Raw genomic sequence first — 18,168 nt, 5'->3', positions numbered from 1 at the left:
CTACCTTCATTTCATGCAGCTGAGTTGCTTGTGGCTCTTCTGATGAAGAACTTCAGGCCATGTGACCCTATTTCTTATTTAACATTATTCTGTTCTTTCTTGCACTAATTCCTCTGTTACAGATGTTGTTGGGCCAGGCATTTTTTGTTTTGGGTATGCATGTCGGAAGATTGCTTAGTGCTACTCCTTAGACGTGGTTAATTCAATTACTGCCAGATTTTTCTAGGCATCTTGACATTGCTATATATGGTTCTTTAGTAATAATATTATCAATTATTTAAATTTTAATTAGTGCTTGCATTAATTAATTACATGATCCTTTACTGCAGGGGGAAGAGATCTCAGTTTCCACAGCTATATGACCATGTTTTATATGGCCTAAGTTTTATTTAGCATCAAATGGCATCATTGCTAATAGTCATCAAATAGCCATCATCCTATGGGTATGCTTCTGTGGGTACTTTATGTCTGAGGACATAGCTTCTCTAAGAAGTTAGTAAAGGTTTACGTCACTTGACTGGCCTCCAGTGGATGGGAGCTGACACACTCCTAAACTCTGTCAAGACAGTTTTGTCCTCCCTACTGCCAGTTCCAACAGAGTTGCTGCTGGGATCCCTAGCAGCAAATCTGGTGGATGTTTATGCTATAATAAGCATAGCTGGTCTGTGATTCCTTACACACCCCCCGTCCTCTTGCCCAGAGTGCTGGAAGGCCTGAGCAGGGGAGGGCTGTGGGAACGTCCTGGGGGATTATGTGCTTATTTCCTTTGGAAAGATCCTCAGAGGGATCTTTCCATACAGGAAACCAGGATCTGAACTCACAATACTGAAAGCAGGAGCTGAATTCTGGTTTAGCCTGCCAGATGAGCCAGCTGTCTAATAGAAAAACCTGTCTGACAAAGCTTTGTAAGAAGATTAGCAGAAGGCTAGCATGACATCCCAGTAATGACCCTCGTTAGCTCTTCTGTACTTCACTCTCTTTTGCAGACTGGAAATAGCTTCTTACAGTTAAGATTTGCATCAGTATTCATACTTCTGCTGTGTTATTAGCTATTGCAGTGGCTTTGGGTGACAAAAATCTTCTGTGTTTAGCACTTGCTGTTACAAGAGGTAGATTAGTACCCTGTCATGTACTGCAGAAAATACTGTGGCCAAATGCAATGTATACATTTTCACTAAGTATACTATTAACGTTCCTGTACTGTATAAAAATTGGGTTTGTTATAGCACGCGTGCTGTGGGAATTTCTTTCTGTGACAGTATCAAGCCAGTGGTTTTTGTTTAGTGAGGTTTTTCCCCAGCAACCAGTGTAAGAGGTTTTTGTCATAAGGGGATGTAACGAAGATTTTGATTTTTCCTTTCTTTCTGCCACCACATTCTTTACTAACTCCAAGAGTTTTGCTGCTCCCTGTTTTTTCTTTTGTGTGCTGCTTTGCACTTTGAAAATGGAGTCTGCACATAGATAAAGCAGCAGGGGGAATTAATGTTGCTTCGTATTTTCTCTGCATGGAGCGCAGAGAGTAAAATATTACCCGTAGACAGCTAAATCCTGCTGGAAGAAAGGATTTTGTCCCTTCAGTCCAGAGACAGAGAAATTCATTCTGCACTGGTTGCCCTCTTGCCTACAATGTACTACTTCACTGCAGCAACCACCTGTCAGTACTTAAGACCAAGAACAGGTTTTTTGGCATAACTGAACTAAGGTGACAAATTAAAAATAATTCAATTACAGCTACTGTGTTGATTTGGGAACTAATATAAAGGTGGATTTACAGGGACAACAGTAAAGGAGCTGTAGCTCTTCCCTTCTATTCCTTTTCATTACTTACCCCCCCACAGTTCATCCCTGCCCAGCCACGTGGTACAAGCAGCATTTGTGGGCAGCCTCTTGTCAGCATTATCAAGGCATCCCCCATGGCTGACTAATGTGTGCCGATTCACGCAAACTCTCTGTGATGCTATGTAATGGCATGCCTCACCCATGGAGCTGTACATTTTCATTACCCAGGCACTATTTATTTTGTGATGATAGTCGTAGGCTGTCTTTCCTGGAAGCCACAACCAAATTATTCTTGCTACAAAAATGTGTAATTTTTATGGCTAATTAAAAACAGTGAAACACAAAACCAAGCATAGATACAGGGAAAGGTATGTCAGCAGTAGGACTATCATTTGACACAGTGCCCCGTAGAAAGGAATTAAATGCATCTATATGGGGGGTTGTCTATATAGTAGCAAAAACCAAACAAAACCTGGGATTTTTTCAGAGGATCTTTTTGCACATACTAACAGAATTTTGTAGTTTAATTTCACTGAATAAGTATGCTAACTTGGTTTGGTCAGACCCAACAAAAACAGTAACAACAAAAATTTGAAGATGTCTGGCTGAAAAAATTTGGTTTGGGCAAAATAGCTTTCACTTGAAATCTAAACTTTCCATGGAAGCACACGCTTTTCAGTACAATAAAATAAAAAATTTATTCCAAGTCCTGTATTTCCTCCAAAGATTGTTACAACAGAAGATGTTGACCAAATCCTGTTTCAGCTGCCCAGAGCTAGTGATGATCATAATCAAAAAGGGTATAAGAACATGAAGGAATAATCACAGCACCTTAAAATTGCTTTTGGAGAGATTTTGTTTTCTGCTAAAAATCTGCATTTCCTGATTCTGCTTCTAGTTTAAGTCAATGTCTGAATTCCTACTAATTTGAATGGGAACAACAGCCTACTTGATTTGTGGTAAAAATGTAACCATAATACAACTGTAGTTGTTAACCCCTTTCTTGTGAGCTAGAATGGATGTTGGTGTGACTTATTAGAAGTCCTTTATTGGTATGTAAGACTTAAACAAAATGTCAAGCAATGACCTGTCAGTTTGGCGGTGGTGACTCCACAATACTCAGATAGACTTAAACTGCAGTAAATGCTTCAGAGGGGTTGCAGCACTCTTAGTCTCTCTGCAGTAAGACATGTTGGTTTATAACTAATTACATGCAATAGAAACGTGCATTTTACAAGCATGGCGCTAGATCTTTCATGTGGTCATGGTTTACAGCATTTCTGCGGAAATACATGACACACTGTGATCCACAAAGCACTGTACACATCCATTAAATATTGCATGAATGCCAAGACCACGGGGAACTTAAAATATTGAATCTGAGCAAATGGATAGCTCAGAGTAGGGGAATGCACAGCTTTTCACCCATAGGTCACAGTTAAAAAACCAGCTCAGATTAGTGCCAACACCATAGCAGACATAACTTTGCAGGTGTTCATTGCCTGACATGAATTACATCCTGTATCTTCTGTTGGACAAAGGGGTTTATCACACAGGCCATAGTTGGTTGTGGCACCCATAAGGACAAATCATTGTTTCCTAGAACAGCCAAGGTTTAAAAAGACTTGGAGGCTGTGAACTTTCCAGGCATGTCTAGGACTGGGTCAGAGTTTTAAGACTTGAGAATTGCACAGAAGTTATTGTTCTCTCTGCAGAAAGAAGCAGTTTTCTTTCTCCAGGAAGGCTAGGCTGGCACTTCTTACAGAGCGTATGAGACAGTGATGTGACTGCAGAACCCACCCCCAAACACTTTTCTCTGTTGGCCACCGGATCTTTTCCCAGGACAGTGCACACCGCCTGGGGCTTTCTGCTCCCTGTGTTCTGCAGCGGAAGCCTTTCTGAACCAGTCTCACTCCTGGTTCTTTATTGCTCTTTTCCCACCATTTTGATTTAGGTTTTGTAGCTGTTCCTCCTTGCAAAGGAGTGGTCAGTGATGTATTTCTTAAGCTCAGGAACCTTAAAGCAGAGCTTCTGATGACCTTGACTGACAGAGCCACAAAGAGACCATTTCCATAACGACTGCTCTTTGTAGCTCCCAGCTGGACTCATTGTTATTCACTCCTCATTTGCCTGATCTACGAATTCCTTACTCATCTCTTCAGCACAAAAGCACAAGTTCTTCTCTGACTGATACCATCTTTACTGACTTCATCAGAGGATCTTTTTGATATGAATATATCCTTATCTATATCTGTATCTGTCTTCAAGAATACATCTGGTTTATTGCAGTTTTTCTCCAGATGCCATTTTGCAACAAAGTTTTCCTCAAAATCTCAACTACAGTAACAAATATAGCTGTCATTTATCTTTATTGTGACTGCATAAAGCCCATCCTTTAGGCTGTAATGGAAAGGTTAGAGTACTGATATCTAATAGAATAAACTGCTGTGATCTATGAATTTTGGAAAGTGACAAAAATCTGTGCTAATTGATCTCCTACTTGATAATGGGGAAGCTGAAGGCATAGCCAACACTAACAAGTACAGTTGCTTCTCTGAAGGTCCTAGTGTAGCAGAAACACGTAGGATTTAATGTCCCTAAGACACTAATAGAACTGGTTTCTAAAAACCCTATGAAACCAGCATTCCTGCTTTGGTAAAATAAGTGTGAGGGCTGTTGATCCGTGGGCAAGGGAGCAAGATTGGAAGAAAAATGGTATGAAACGTGGGTAGGATGAAACTCAGAGACAGCTGTTGAAGCTCTTAGTTGTCACTGAGGGCTGGGCTAAGTGGGAGCTGGGACCCTATATCTCTTGGTGTGGCACAGCACTGCCTTTGCTACATGCTTTCAGAGGGAGCAGATAGTTCTGCACAGTGCCGCAAGGCTTTTAGAGGGGCAGAAGAGAAGATCCCACCTCTGTGAAAGCTTCAAGCCCACATCCTACCTCGGCACTAGGATGCCTTGCATTTGCTGTGTACACCATTGCTGTAGCTAAGTAGGGCATTTATTTTGCTGCCCTAAAAAAAGCAGCCTTGTTTTCCAGGAGCTTGTGGGCAAGCCTGGAACCCCTGTTACCTGCCTGCTCTGTGTGGTGTAAATAGCCTTTATCAGGAAACAGAGCTTGCAGGGGAGTGCTTGCTACAGCTCGCCTGGCACTGGAGGGCACATTGAAAAGCCATGAAGGAAAGGAAAAGCACGTCAGAGATATGTGACGTGATTTTGCCAGCCCAGCAAACTGGGTTTTGTAGGGAACTAAAAATCGTCATCAAAACAGCTGGCTTATTTACTCTGCCATGCTCATAAGCAAGAGAGGCTATTCCAAGGCGCGGCTGCAAAACTGCTTTTCGAGAAACAGCAAAACTGCTACATCTGTAGTTTGTGCCTATGTTGTGGCTAAAACTCACATTTGTTTAATGAGTAGGGGGAGAGTCAGGGGAGATAATGGCAAAACCACATTTGATTTCTCTTTTTTAACTGAGCCTGGGCAGGCAGAGATGGACACCTCTGCCGTTGATTGTAGAGCAGATACGCAGTGACACAGAGCACTTTGGCATCTAGTACATCCGCTGCTTGCCTAAATTTACAAGCAAATGAAATTTGTAAGAGCATTACAAGGAATTCTGAGTGGATCCCATTCCTCTGCTGTAAGGGCATTATGCAGCACAAAATTAGGTGGCCTCAGCTAACAGCTGATGTCTCCAGCACATGAGCCCTAAATATAGCACAGGCTGGAGGAAATTCCCCCGTTATTTTCCAGATTGTCCGTGGATGTAAAAGAGCAACAACAAAAGGTAATAAAATATACAACTTGGAGAGCACAGTCTGACTTGCAAATATAGCTTGTTGCTGCAGCATAGCAGCCCCTACTGAATGGAAAGCCGGTATGTCTGTTCGTTTGCTGCGTGCTGCTCTGCAAACCTGGCACAGCTGCCTGAGAGTCCCAGGCAGGCAGTGCGGTGCTGCGCTGCGGTGCTGCGCTGCACTGCTGCGCGGTGTGGTGCAGTGCTGCGGTGCGCTCCTCGCAGCGCCGCGCTGAGGGGCTGCAGCCGTCCTGCAGAAGAGGAGATGCTCACGGACACCTCCCTGCACAACAGATTAATGGGAGTTTAGAAGTAGCATCTGGCTTTAAATGGGGTGGGATGAAAGCATGGCTACTTGTTTGGATGTCTTAAAATGTATTGTTGAAGAGAGTTGGCAAAAAAGAGTCTCTGGAGACATGAATAAAGGGAAAGATGTTACTCACTGGGGTTTAGAGAACAGAGAATGGCAGGAATTAATTCACCCCTCTTGCAAGGAGCTCTCCTTAAGGTGTGAACTCTGACTATGTGGATTTCTCTGCAAGATTGGGAGTAGAAATGACAAGCTTTAGACAGTAATTCAAACTGATTATCACATTTTTGCTTCTTCACACCAGCATCTTGGTTTTGACATCAGCGTTACAGAGCTGCTGGGAGGCAGCAGATGCCCAGGCCCTTGCATCAGGTCTCGGTGGAGGAGGAATTAGGCCACATCCTAAGTGGACATTTTAATTGTCCTTGTTTTAATTACAGGTAGTCACCTGTGCTAAAATGAGGTGGTCAGAGAGCACCCTGGGAAGCCTGCTATTCTTCAAAGGCTTTCACCTGCAGCAAAATCTGACTCATGGCAGAAACTCATGCTTGCAAGAGTGAAACCATCAGCAGTGGTGCTTTAGCCTCTCTTTTGCCTTGTGTAACATGTTCATCCTGAGAGGCCTCTGTGGAGAAGCCCTTTTCAGCGTGGAGCCAATACCATCAGCATCTGCCTTTCCAAAAGGTACAAAATTGCTTTGGTGCTATTGGAAAGTGTGAAAGCTGAAGTGTAGTACTGCCATTTTTTCTCTTTTCTTGAAACAGATCACTTTTAAAATGGAAAGCACCATGCAAACTGTACTTTTTAAAGAAATAAATTATTTTAAACACTTTAAGGAAATTTCTTCTCCCCTTCCTCCACTAGTGGAAACAATTTACTTGAATCATGTCTGAAAGCAGAGATAGTCCCTATTTGCCTGCTATGTCCTAAAAATGTTTTAGAGTAAACTTTGCTATTTTTTTGCTGGAAAAGAATTGTCCAGTTCCTCCCTTCAGTCATATTTTCTTTATTTACTAACTTGTACTCTGGGATTGTATAAATTCACTTGAGGCTACCTAAATCTGAGAAAATTCATTGTGTATATGTCTAAATAATAGATGCTCGTTCAGAAAACATCAAGGAATGTTTTCAAACCTTTTCCACATAAAAAGTGTTTCAAACTTCATTCGGCCTGAAACATAGTATTTCTTTATATGGTGTGCTTTTAATGGTGTTTATTTTTATTTCAAGTTGAAATTGATACAAATTGTGAAGAAGTTAGAATAAGAAAATCGGTAGGTTTCATTTTGAAAATATCTTTTCTTGCGTTCACTACATTTTGCTAATGTTGAATGTATTTTTTTTCACCAACGAAATGTTCAGAGGATCTATTTTATTAAACCTTGTGTCTTGAAACTTTTTAGGTAATGTTTCTTAGTAGATGGAGCCATAGATCACAAACTCCTTTGGGCAGAGATCAATTTCATTTTTGCCTCTGGATCATGTTGGTTGTTCCAATTAAAATGGGAAACAAACTGGGAAAATACTTTTATTGGCTTCCTTTATGTGCTCACAACCAGGTGGAAGGAACATCTTCATCAAAAACATGTTCTTTGGCAATATTTAATCTCTTTAAAAAAAATTTCTTCAGAAATTAACAGTCATGAAATTAATTATTCCAGCTGTGCACAAAAACAAGCTTTTAAAAATTATTTTAGGATGTTATTTTTTTTCATGCCTACACATCTCCCAGAAGAAACATCTATGTTTGAATTCTGTCGCTTGTTCATGGAGATGCTGATAAATGTTTCACACAAACCCTTTAACAAAATTATACTGTTTTGACTATCAGAAAGTATTGAGGTGAAAAATTCTGTTCTCCTCAAAAATTTTCAGCTTTGTTAGAAAAAAGACAAAAATTTGGTGGGAATAGCTACTGTAATGCTTTTATTTCAGAAGCATTACTTTTATGCTGTAGTTTGTCTGTAATAGTGTGCCTACATGTTAAAGGCATGGAAGATTTAATGATACGTAAAAGAGGTGGGATGATGAGGACAAAAAGATTGATATCCACAATTGTTGCTCCTTTGAATTGTTGGGCTTAATGGACTTTATTTTTTGAACAATGGATGGCAGGCAAGTAATAAAAGAGAGTGACACAATATCCAAACCATTTCCCTGTACTGGCCAGATAACCTAGAAATACTGCTAATGCAATCTGTGGGGTTTTAATTGACTTTTCATGAATAAAAAAGCAATTAGAAAAAGGAGCAGGGAATTTTTTAAGAATAATGACTGTCAGGACTTCAAAGAGCTACTACATTTTTCAACTTTGAAGGAAAGTAACATCTTATAACAAAAAGCAGAAAATTAGGGAATTTAATGCTTGTTCTGGTTTAATGATGTTTTGTGGTTCCTAGACTGCTTTAATACTTATATCTTGCTTACCACTTTGTGTTAGGGTGAGCTACGAATGTTAATAGTGGTTTAAACTTCCTGGAATGTCAGTTACTTGCATGTTTCATGTGACTTGGGGACTAGCTTTCCCATTTACACAAACAGAGTGCATCTTTCTTGGAAGCAAAACCTGTGAGGATCTATGTGAACAAAGCCTGTGGCTTGTTCTTTAGAACACTCCAATGAACGCATCTCATTCAATGTGATCTGTTTTTCTAACCTAGTTGGGCAATTATGTATATGAAGGAAAATGGGATGAATGCATATGCTCTTAAATTTCAGCATGTGGAGGGGTTTTTTTTTTCAAGGCAGGAAAAAAATGGGGAATTCCTGATCTTCAGGGCAGATGGACCCTGAGAAGCCAGAGTGCTGATGTGCAAGCTTGCCAGTGGCTAGAATGGGCTCTGTTCTCTCTGAGGAGCCCCTTCCTTGCAAGGTAATTGGAAAGAAGTTGTTTGTGCTTGTGGTTTTCCCTTTTGAGGGGCAGGAGAGGTGAGTTGAGGGTGCAGGCGGTGGGGCCAGCTGAGCTCTGGTTAGATTAGGCTTTCAGAAGCACCTGTGAAAATTCAGGGTAATTCTAATGTCACATCAGTGGGGCTACACACTGTGATGGTCTGGCAACGTAGCACTGAATAAAGAAGCTGTTTAGCTTGTCTTCTAGACAGCTATAGACTGTCTTTCTCCAATATATCCCTTATAAATACCCTATGATATTAGAGCAAGTTTTGTTTCTGTTGTTTTTGTCTACCCCTTATGACTGTGCTGTAGCTCAAGTCTTGATATGAGAGGTACCAACCAGGGAAAAATACAGCTCAGGCCCTCTAAGAGCTGACTGCTGGAGGAGTAGCAGCTACAAGAACAAAAGCTGCCTGGAGAAGGAGAAACTGAGCATGGGGTGTTCTTGGCAGGGGAGGAAGAAGGTCCTACTGTGCTCTCTGCTGCAGTGGACAGTCCCTTCCTCCACAGGTGATGTACCGAAAGGGTGACTTTTTTTTAGAGATACAGGTGCCTACATCAGCAGTCAGGATCATGGCGTGCTTTGCTTAACTGCGGCTGATTCAAAGACCCAGGGGCTCCTCTTAAAGTTCTGCTTTTCTGTGCAGCCAGAAGGGTTTGTGTCTTGGCAGGGGAGAGCAGGTTGGCAGCTACCTAAAAATGTCCAAGCTGGTGATTCCAGTTAGAGAGACCCCAAGCAGAGGTGGCATTTGTGATTTTGCTCATTAACGGAGGCTTCTTTTGTGCAATATCATTGGCTTGCATCCACAGCCTGCCTGATGACTGCAATAAATAATACCTCCTTACCCTTGGATGTTTTCCTGCGTACATTTTAGCTATGCATAATTTATTTTCTGACTGTAATTGTGAGGGTAAAGTGGGATTACAGTGTGAATCAAGAATGTAATGGATTGTTCCTTCTCATATTCAAAATATAACAAGAAGACATTTATATTTTTAGTCTGTTTTGGGATTGGTAATCTTGAAGTAACAGATATTCTTTTACACATACTAGAGAGCTATTTTTCTCTGGTTTTTTTGGCTTCCAAAACTTGTCAGAAGTCACCTCCTTTCTCTTTTCCTTTCCACTTCCGAATTCATTTAGTGCCCATGAAAACTATCAGACAAATAGTGTTGCATATTAGAGCACAACCTGGGCAGCACATAAGCTTTCTGCATGAGGGGATTTTTTTTGCCACTGTATTTCTGGCAGAACAAGGGGAATTATTCACAATGAATCATTTATCTGACAAATTTTGCCTTTTTCCTGTTGGTCCAGAAATTGCCCAAGTAATTTTGAAGTTCTTGGAAGCTAACGCAAGTTATTTTTTAAGCTATCCACTGAATGAGATATGCGAGTAGCACTTTGATGGTTGTACTTGATAGTCAGGATCTGAGATTTATAGTATAAATAGTGTAAATCTAACAGTTTAGACTTAAAATATTTTTAAGTCTTGAATCATATTAAAATTCACGGTTTGGGTACTAAAAATGCTTAAATGTCTGAAACAGAAACTGAGAAACTAAGACACAAAATGATGCTTCTTTACCGTTTCACTCTGAATTACTGCAAAATCAAAATCTTTTTTTATTCTTAAAGGTGAGCTGTAGTGTTTTAAGCGGTTGTGTTTGCTTTTGGGTTTTTGTTTGGTTTTTGTTTTCTTTTGTTCAGTTAACATTGCTCAGAAAAGGACTGTTTTCCACAAGCACCTTTGGTGACCACCACAAATCCTTGAGATGCCCAAGACACTGCATGTTGAAAGCAGTGACAGGCTTTTTCACTGTCAAGGAGGATTCAGGGAGATCTTCCTCAGGCCTCTCCTGCACAGCAGGGTCACAGTTCCTTTTGGACCTGTTGCACCCCCCTCGCCAGTCAGGTCAGATTATAATCCTAAATGGAGTTATTTCCATGAACCTGTGCAGTAGCATGACTGTAGAGTCACTCTTCCTTTTTGGCTGGACAAATGGGACAGCACATGCACCTCTAGCACCTATTTAAGGCAGAAGTATTTGGCAAATGCTAAACTGAATGCAACTGGTGTCACCTTTATATTACACTTTATAATGACAAACATCCTTAAGGTCTTATATCTTTATGTCTTCTAAGTGCTGTGTGAATAACTGACTAAATGAATTAATGATATAAAAAGCAAATGTTCCTTTAAAGTGATAGGGCATTTCCTAGTCACTCTTTCATTACAGGTGGTGAGGAGGAGACTAAATGGAGATATGCATAATTAGAAGGACTTTTGCTTGCTTGGCTGAAGGCAAGCCCTAGTGTTTAAGGTTCTTCAGGGCCTATAAAGACATTTCCTCAGCATTGCGTTGCAAAATGGAGTCATCTGTCATGTTCCTGCAAGGCAGCCAACCTTGCTGGTGGGGGGCATGGCTGCTGGACCCTTTCCAATAGGCAGAGCAGGGAATTGGAAACTGCACATTAAACAGCTTGCTTAGCCTTGCATTGGTTTCTCAGGTTCTTTTGCCTTTGCTTGATTTGTGCTTCATAGTTCCAGGTTTTTGCAGAAGCCTGGGAAAATCTGCAGACCAGCTTGTTGCTGTCTGGACTTGTCATATGCTGGTTGTACCCACTAAATGAGTGCAGAAGTGACGATATCTGCAAATGGGAAAATGCAAATGTACAGTTTCATGTGACACTAGGCAGAGCTGCACTTAGCTTTTATAAAATGTATGAATTTGCTTTTCTTTAAATTTCATGTATTTGTCATCAGGGGCCTGACATTTTGTACCTGTCTTTCCTGTCCCCCTTTCAATTCAGCTGCTAGGCTCTGAATGTCACGCCAGCTGGAGTACCATATGTAAAAAAACCAAATAACAAAAAAAACACCTTGGTGACTTTTTACAGTAAGAGCAAAGTACTCTTACTGGCATTTGTTACCTACAAGTCATGACTAAAGCAGGACACGTAGGCTTAGTGGGACCAGTGTAAATTTTTTCCACTCTTTGTATCTAAATTCTATGCCTGGTTTTGGTAGTGTTTCTTTACTTTTATTTGTGTGTATATGTACACTTGCAAGCACACAGGCATTAAATTACTCTTTTTTTTCTATGGTGTCATTATATCGGTGAGAGTGGTCTTGCACTAACAAAGGTGAATAAGTAATTCGGAGAGAGTAAAGGAGATTAAAATAGGATACCGTGCCTGAAGAGATGATTACCCCAATAGGTAAACCTATTGATGTCAGTGATGTTACTTACGTAGGGAAAGAATCCAGTCTGAAATGAGAAAGAAAATTTCCTTTACATCCTTACTAGGAGCTATTATAAACGATACAAAGAGAAGAGGATTTCAGATACCTTGACAGTGTCTAGCTAAATCCTCAAGCTCTCTAGAGATGCAGTACCCAAATGTGTAAGAATCCTGTCGTTAGTTATAGGTTTCCATTAAAGTTGGAGGGGGTTAATCCTAAAAATGGCTTTAAAAACCATTTTGCACATTTAACGAGAAAAGAGCTGTGAAATTAATGATATGGAGGCAGGACAAGGAACTTTGTGATGGCAATAGGGGGACCGAGATCAGCAAGGACTATTTCTGCTCTTCCCTCACTTGCTCCTGACACAGGAGACACTCAGGCTGAAGCCTAAGAAGCTCTACAGACTGGGGGAACAGTGGTCCAGCCAGCCATGGCCAGCGTGGCCACCAGGGAGAGGCAGCAGTGGGGCTCAGGGGTTGCTAAAGTTTTTAACAGCCAGCCTGGGAACAGCTTATGTTTTTTGAGAGCCACTTCTACTGAATCAACTAAGCTAACACAGACTTGAATTAACTATTTTATTTTTAAGTCCATAAACATGAATGCAACTATGTCTGGGACAAGACAGATAAATTACTACCTGATGAGACTAGTACTGTGTAGTGGCCCCTGACAAAGCAAAATGCTGTAATCTGAGACAACAAAACACAGAATGTTTAAGGAAGGCAATCAATAGTTAAATAAACTTATTTTCATTTTGCTTGATGCCTCAGAGATCTGGCTCCTGAAGATCTTTGCACTGCCCAAATTGATGTGATGCTTTCTAAATGGCTGATGGCTCCTGTTAAAAGATGGGTTGTTTAAATGACTAGTTGGAAGATATAAGTCTTCCCTTACTGCATACAGAAAAGAATTGCTACAACATGCAAAGTACTGCCTGATCAAGCTAAGCAGTAAAGCATGAGGACAGATGACATGTTTGAAGTGAAGTGTTGGTCCAGATGAGTGACTGAGTCAGCTTCCTTAAGATACGTCTGCAGAAACACACTCCTCTAGACTCTTTTGAATGCAAAACCCCTAGAAAGTTATACTTCTCTTGCTCTGATTTCCTTTTCCCTGGCATTTCACTGTTATTTCTTTTTACTTTTGCTATTATTCTGACCTGCCATCTGCAGTTTTTCTGAACCTTTAAACAGTAGCTGCGACTTTGCTGTGAGAACTCTGAAACTTGTTAACAGAAGGACTTGGCTTAAAGCAAATGTCACATCACATTAGTGTAATTCTCAGGCACTAGCTAGCGCTCAGTTTGGCCCATTCATTTGGGCAGAGCTCAAAATACCTCCTTGCTGCATCATAGAGTTGTTCTGATGATGCTGATTACTTTTGTCTGCATCTGTTTTGATTGATAACTCGGGCAATTATTAGCATTCTGCACACAGCAGGAGCTTTTCTCAGCTCTTGTCAGCATAAGAGGACACTGCTGAGGACGAAGGGAATTTGTAAGCAGAATCCCACAGAAAATAACCTACAGGGTCTGAAAGTATTAACGAGAAGTGCCACTATAATTAGGTGCTGTGCATGTGTATGGTACATACATATTGCATTATGCTTTTCTTGAGGTGCAGCATTGGGAATCTTGCAGTAATCAAGATGAAGACATCTAGCAGCCTTGCCCAGCGTTACTTGCATCTGCCTTTACAAGTGAAAGGAAAGGTAAAACAGAGCTTTGGCATTCTCATATATAGGTGCTGAATCCTTTGTAATGGCTCTTCCTGGGCTACCTGTTAATCCATCATTTATTACAAGGACTGCAGAAATAGCCCAGAATATTATTTTGCAGTGTTCTGTAACATTACCCTCAGAGCTCATCAGAACGATATATCTTGAAACGCTAGAAGAGTAGGAGGGGGGTGAAGGAGGTTTAGACCTCCCCAGTGTACCAGCAGGTACGTTGGTCCAAAGTTGCTTGACATGCTTTGTAGCCTGTGTGTCTGCCTACACAGCCTCTTCCTCCTCCCAATTTACATTGGAGGCTGTATCCAACACTCTGGCAAATATCTAGTCAGTCATAGTATCAAAGAAATATTAAAGTCATTGTGGCAGAATACTGAAAAGCAAAGAAACCCTTATTGTGGTCGATGTATTACTCTAAGAGTCTGAATTTCAAAGCACACTAATGTCTTTTCATAATCTAGATGCTTATTTTGGGCTGGGAGCACTACTGAAAGTATCCCCAACTTCCTAGTGCACAGGAACAACTGATAAAAATTAAGAAGCTGCTTGAATACATAAATAGGTAGATGGAAAATGTAACTCTTGATCCTGAACTGCAAGCAGTAGATAAAGTAGTGAGTGTGTTTTCTTGGCTATGGCAGGCATGCACAGTAGGCATGTAGGAAATGAAAGCAGCAGGGTGAGCTTTTCCAGGGATTTGAGCAAATACAGAATATTGAGATTATTCCTAAAAGAAAACTTAGTTTTATGTTCAGATTTTCTTCCCTAACTGGACTGAGGTCTGCTGCTTTTTATGAAAATTATGGTCCTGGTTGTGTCGTTGAAGGCACATCGTCCTCTGAGAACTGAATGCAGCCAGTTCTACCTGCTCACTGACTGCTGTGGTCACAGAGACAAGGTCTGTGTTCCTCAGGGAGCAGAAAGTCTGATCTCTTGAGTATGGCTGCGGAGAAGGGGGAAGTCTAGTCACCAATGAAAATGAGATCTGCCTCATGGAGGCTGCCTGACATGGGGCTGAGGAGCTTCCTCCCACCACAGCCCAGCAACTCCAGAACAAGTCAAACAGCTGAGTGTGTGCAATTCATACAGCTTCTGGGCCTCACATCCAGCCTCTGCCCTCCTCCTCCTCGTGAGGCTCCACGACGACTCAGCCTGGAGCACAGATTCTGCCTCTGGTCTGCCATGGGATGTAAGTCACTTCGACTGGAGTTTATGTTCCTTGCTAATTCAAACCCTGGCAGCTCTGGGAAATGCAGGTCTCATTTGTGATCTCATTTGAACCTGTGAAGCTCTCTGACAAGGATACTGCTAAAATCAGTATCTGGTTTCATGGAGATCAATAAGATTTAAATCTGCAGACAGTTTGGTCCACGCTGGGGCTGATTTGCTCACTTACGTTTGGAAGTCTCTTGACCAAATGCAGTGGATATAAAGAAAGTAGGTACTTTCCTCTTAGCTTATGTAGCAAATGCATGGTAGAAATTATTTTTTCCTACACCATTTGTTTGCTCTCTTTTCACATAGAACTTTGCACAAATCCTGCTGGCGTTAGTGATAGCGATGAAGAGACATAACGATATCATTTCCCTCTGTAAAGTCCAAGACTTGTATTTAGGGGCATGAGAAGGGCATGCCCAACTGAGGGTGAAGTCTGAGGTATGGACAGACCTCTACTGTTATTAACTGGATTATACCTGGTGGGCTGTCAGCCCAAAGTTGATGAAAGGGCAATGAGGACCTAATCACAAACAAGCTTACTTGGAGAGGGGGAGTGAGAGTGTTTACCACTGGTCTGAATTTTAGGGGTCTTGGATGACAATTTGAATGAGTCATTGATGTGCTGTTCCACTAGGGAAATTCATACAGTCCATTATCAATTTCCCTTGACATTCACAGCCCTCGTAGGATTTCTGGTGTCGGTTATTTGTTACCAGGCAAAAAAAATTTGATTTTCATGCTCCTTAAGTCAGACAAAGTTGGAGAAACGAGTAAGACAAACAAGGTCGTCTCTTGTGTGTGGTTTTGTTAGTTAGATTCCATTTCACTCTCACGAAAAGTAATAGCTCGTTTTCTTATTTTGTTGCAGCTTTACTTTGCCTCAAAGTAATGCTTTTAAATTATTTTTTTAAGCCAATATAAAAGACAGACAATGGAAATGAAGCAAGAAAAATGCACAGTTCCCTTCAGAGGGAGCATTAATATCATCATACAGGATTGGTGACTTCGCTTGGGCTTCCAGCTCCACAGTTAGATATTCATATGGGTTTGGTTCTGGTTTTTTTTTCACATTAATACCATTGCTAAACAGCTGTTACTGGGGCTTTTCCAAAATGGGATTCTTATGTGCCAGACTAGGATTTTTTTGCGCTTTTACTGTGCGATGGTTAATGATAACACTGCATCACTGCATAAAAATAGTCTTTTGGATGGCTGCCAAGCTCTGCTTAGCTGTGACCATCTCAAGGGAACAATCATCGTGTGGCAGCTCTCTTGAAGAACCTGGTACTTTTTAGTGAAGTATGAAGCACCCAAGTATTAATTTAAAATAAATCTGAGTTACATCTTCCTGAAACAAGAACCAAAAAAAAGTAGGTTCTTAGCTACTTGATGTGGGTTTTTTTTAATCTTTTCCATTCTTAAGACGTTATTAATATTTCACATAAGCCATAGGATTCCACTGCCACAGAAATTTGTGGGGCAGTTACCTAAAGAGAAAATTTCTACTAGCGTGCACTGACTATACCAGAGAGTAATAGTGTCACTAGACACCTAAGCAGTGTAAATAGCATGCACGTGAAGGATGTGTATTTCTTTCCAAATAGCACTGAGAAAAAGTCACAGGAAAGAATTTCTATGATCTACTCCACAGCTATCCTCTAAAAAACAACTTTAAACTGAACTTTTTAACTCCATCCTCAGCTTGCATATGTCCACATAGGACAGGAAGAATAGTGCACAATGGAGGAATACATACAGATTCCCATCTGCAATCAGAGCTGTGCACACATGTAGAAAGTGAGGGAGAGAGATGCTCTTCCTTCTTACCTGTCCTACTGTCAAATGAGAAAGTGAGAAACAGGGTGAAACACCATGACCATGTGGTAGTCAGTGAGGGAGTTATGACTGGGTTAAAAAAAAAACAACAACAAAAAAATTCCACACCCCCACATTTTCCCAGCCCAGTCTGGGGTTCTCTTGGCTGGGTGCTGCCGTGCTTGGAGGTGGGGAGGCTGGCACCAAACCTTGTGCAAGGACTACTTAAGTATCTCAAAAAGCAAGATCAAAGAAGAAATACTGCAATTCTTCACATCACAGGCCAATGTATAGTCTGTTCATGCCATCAGACTTCTCTTAAGGGTAATCCTCTTTCTTCCTGGTGGCCTGCAGAAAATAGTGGAAGGAAGGTGAGAAGGAAAACAAGAACAAGAGCTGGCATGGGAAAGGAGAGGAAGCAGCTGATGACAAACTGCCCCTCTCCCCTACAAACAGTGGATTTCATGGAGATACTAAGCTGTTGGGAAAGCAAGAATGAAGCATCTGTCCCTTTGCAGAAGATGGTTGGGATTACTAAATCCCATTTAAATAAGGAAGATAGGATCTCTGTTAAAATAGAAGAATCTCTTGTGGTGACCTAAGGGGACCTGATGACCAGAATAATACATTCTTAAACACCAGCCTCTCTAGGTATAGTGTGTGCAAAGCCGCAGTGAAAACTTCTGGTCTTCTGTGTATGCTGGCCAATACTTTTTAAATGTGCCGTATCAGCTGAGTCTGGACAGTGCTCATGCAGAAACCAGTATGTACTGAAAGATGTTGCTTTTTTTAATACAGACAGGATTTTCGTTTATTCTTTTGATGTACACTGGGCAAAGAATTAGTGGAGAAAAGTATGTGTTTGTAGTAGATACCATGTAATCAGCCTGTATGGAAACACTGTAATAAACCTGTATTGATTTGGTATAATTGAAAAGTGGATGTCATGTTACTAGTGGAGAAGAGCTAGCAGGATCTATAGAGAACAAACAGATGGAGATTTTTTTATGGGTAGGGCTAGTCTGAAAACAGATTTAATCACAAAATAATGCAAATCCGTTACATACAAATCTACTCACAACTTTTAGATCAATAGTGGACACTAATTACCAATGATCTGCTTTCACCTGGGATCTTTTCCCATCTCTGCCCATACTCCCAGACTACTCTAAACTCTTACTTTGCATTGGCATCATGCTTCATTTTCAATATTGTGACAGAATTTCCAGGCACCTTTTGCATAAGAAAATAACCTTACTCAAAGGTACAGAAAGGAATAAATGTGGCCCAAAGAAATCTTAACACAAAAAATCAGGCTTCTCTCTGTGAGTTATTGAGTAGAACCACTTCTCCAGGTGAACCAAGGGATGTT

General features: G+C 41.0%; 1 long non-coding RNA gene across 1 annotated transcript in view; it reads left to right on the top strand.

Moving 5' to 3' along the window:
- The first annotated feature begins 5,549 nt into the window (after positions 1-5,549).
- The window catches only part of LOC128147377 (uncharacterized), a 38,678-nt gene continuing 26,059 nt past the window's right edge, over positions 5,550-18,168 (top strand). Inside the window, exons 1-2 of the long non-coding RNA XR_008237010.1 lie at positions 5,550-5,660; positions 6,330-6,573. This is a non-coding gene — a long non-coding RNA (uncharacterized LOC128147377). The remainder of the gene's footprint in view (positions 5,661-6,329; positions 6,574-18,168) is intronic.

The sequence above is a fragment of the Harpia harpyja genome, chromosome 10 (assembly GCF_026419915.1).
Source record: "Harpia harpyja isolate bHarHar1 chromosome 10, bHarHar1 primary haplotype, whole genome shotgun sequence".
Taxonomy (NCBI): domain Eukaryota; kingdom Metazoa; phylum Chordata; class Aves; order Accipitriformes; family Accipitridae; genus Harpia; species Harpia harpyja.
Note: the sequence above shows the minus strand (reverse complement) of the source record. Positions and strands in the feature narration are given on the sequence as shown.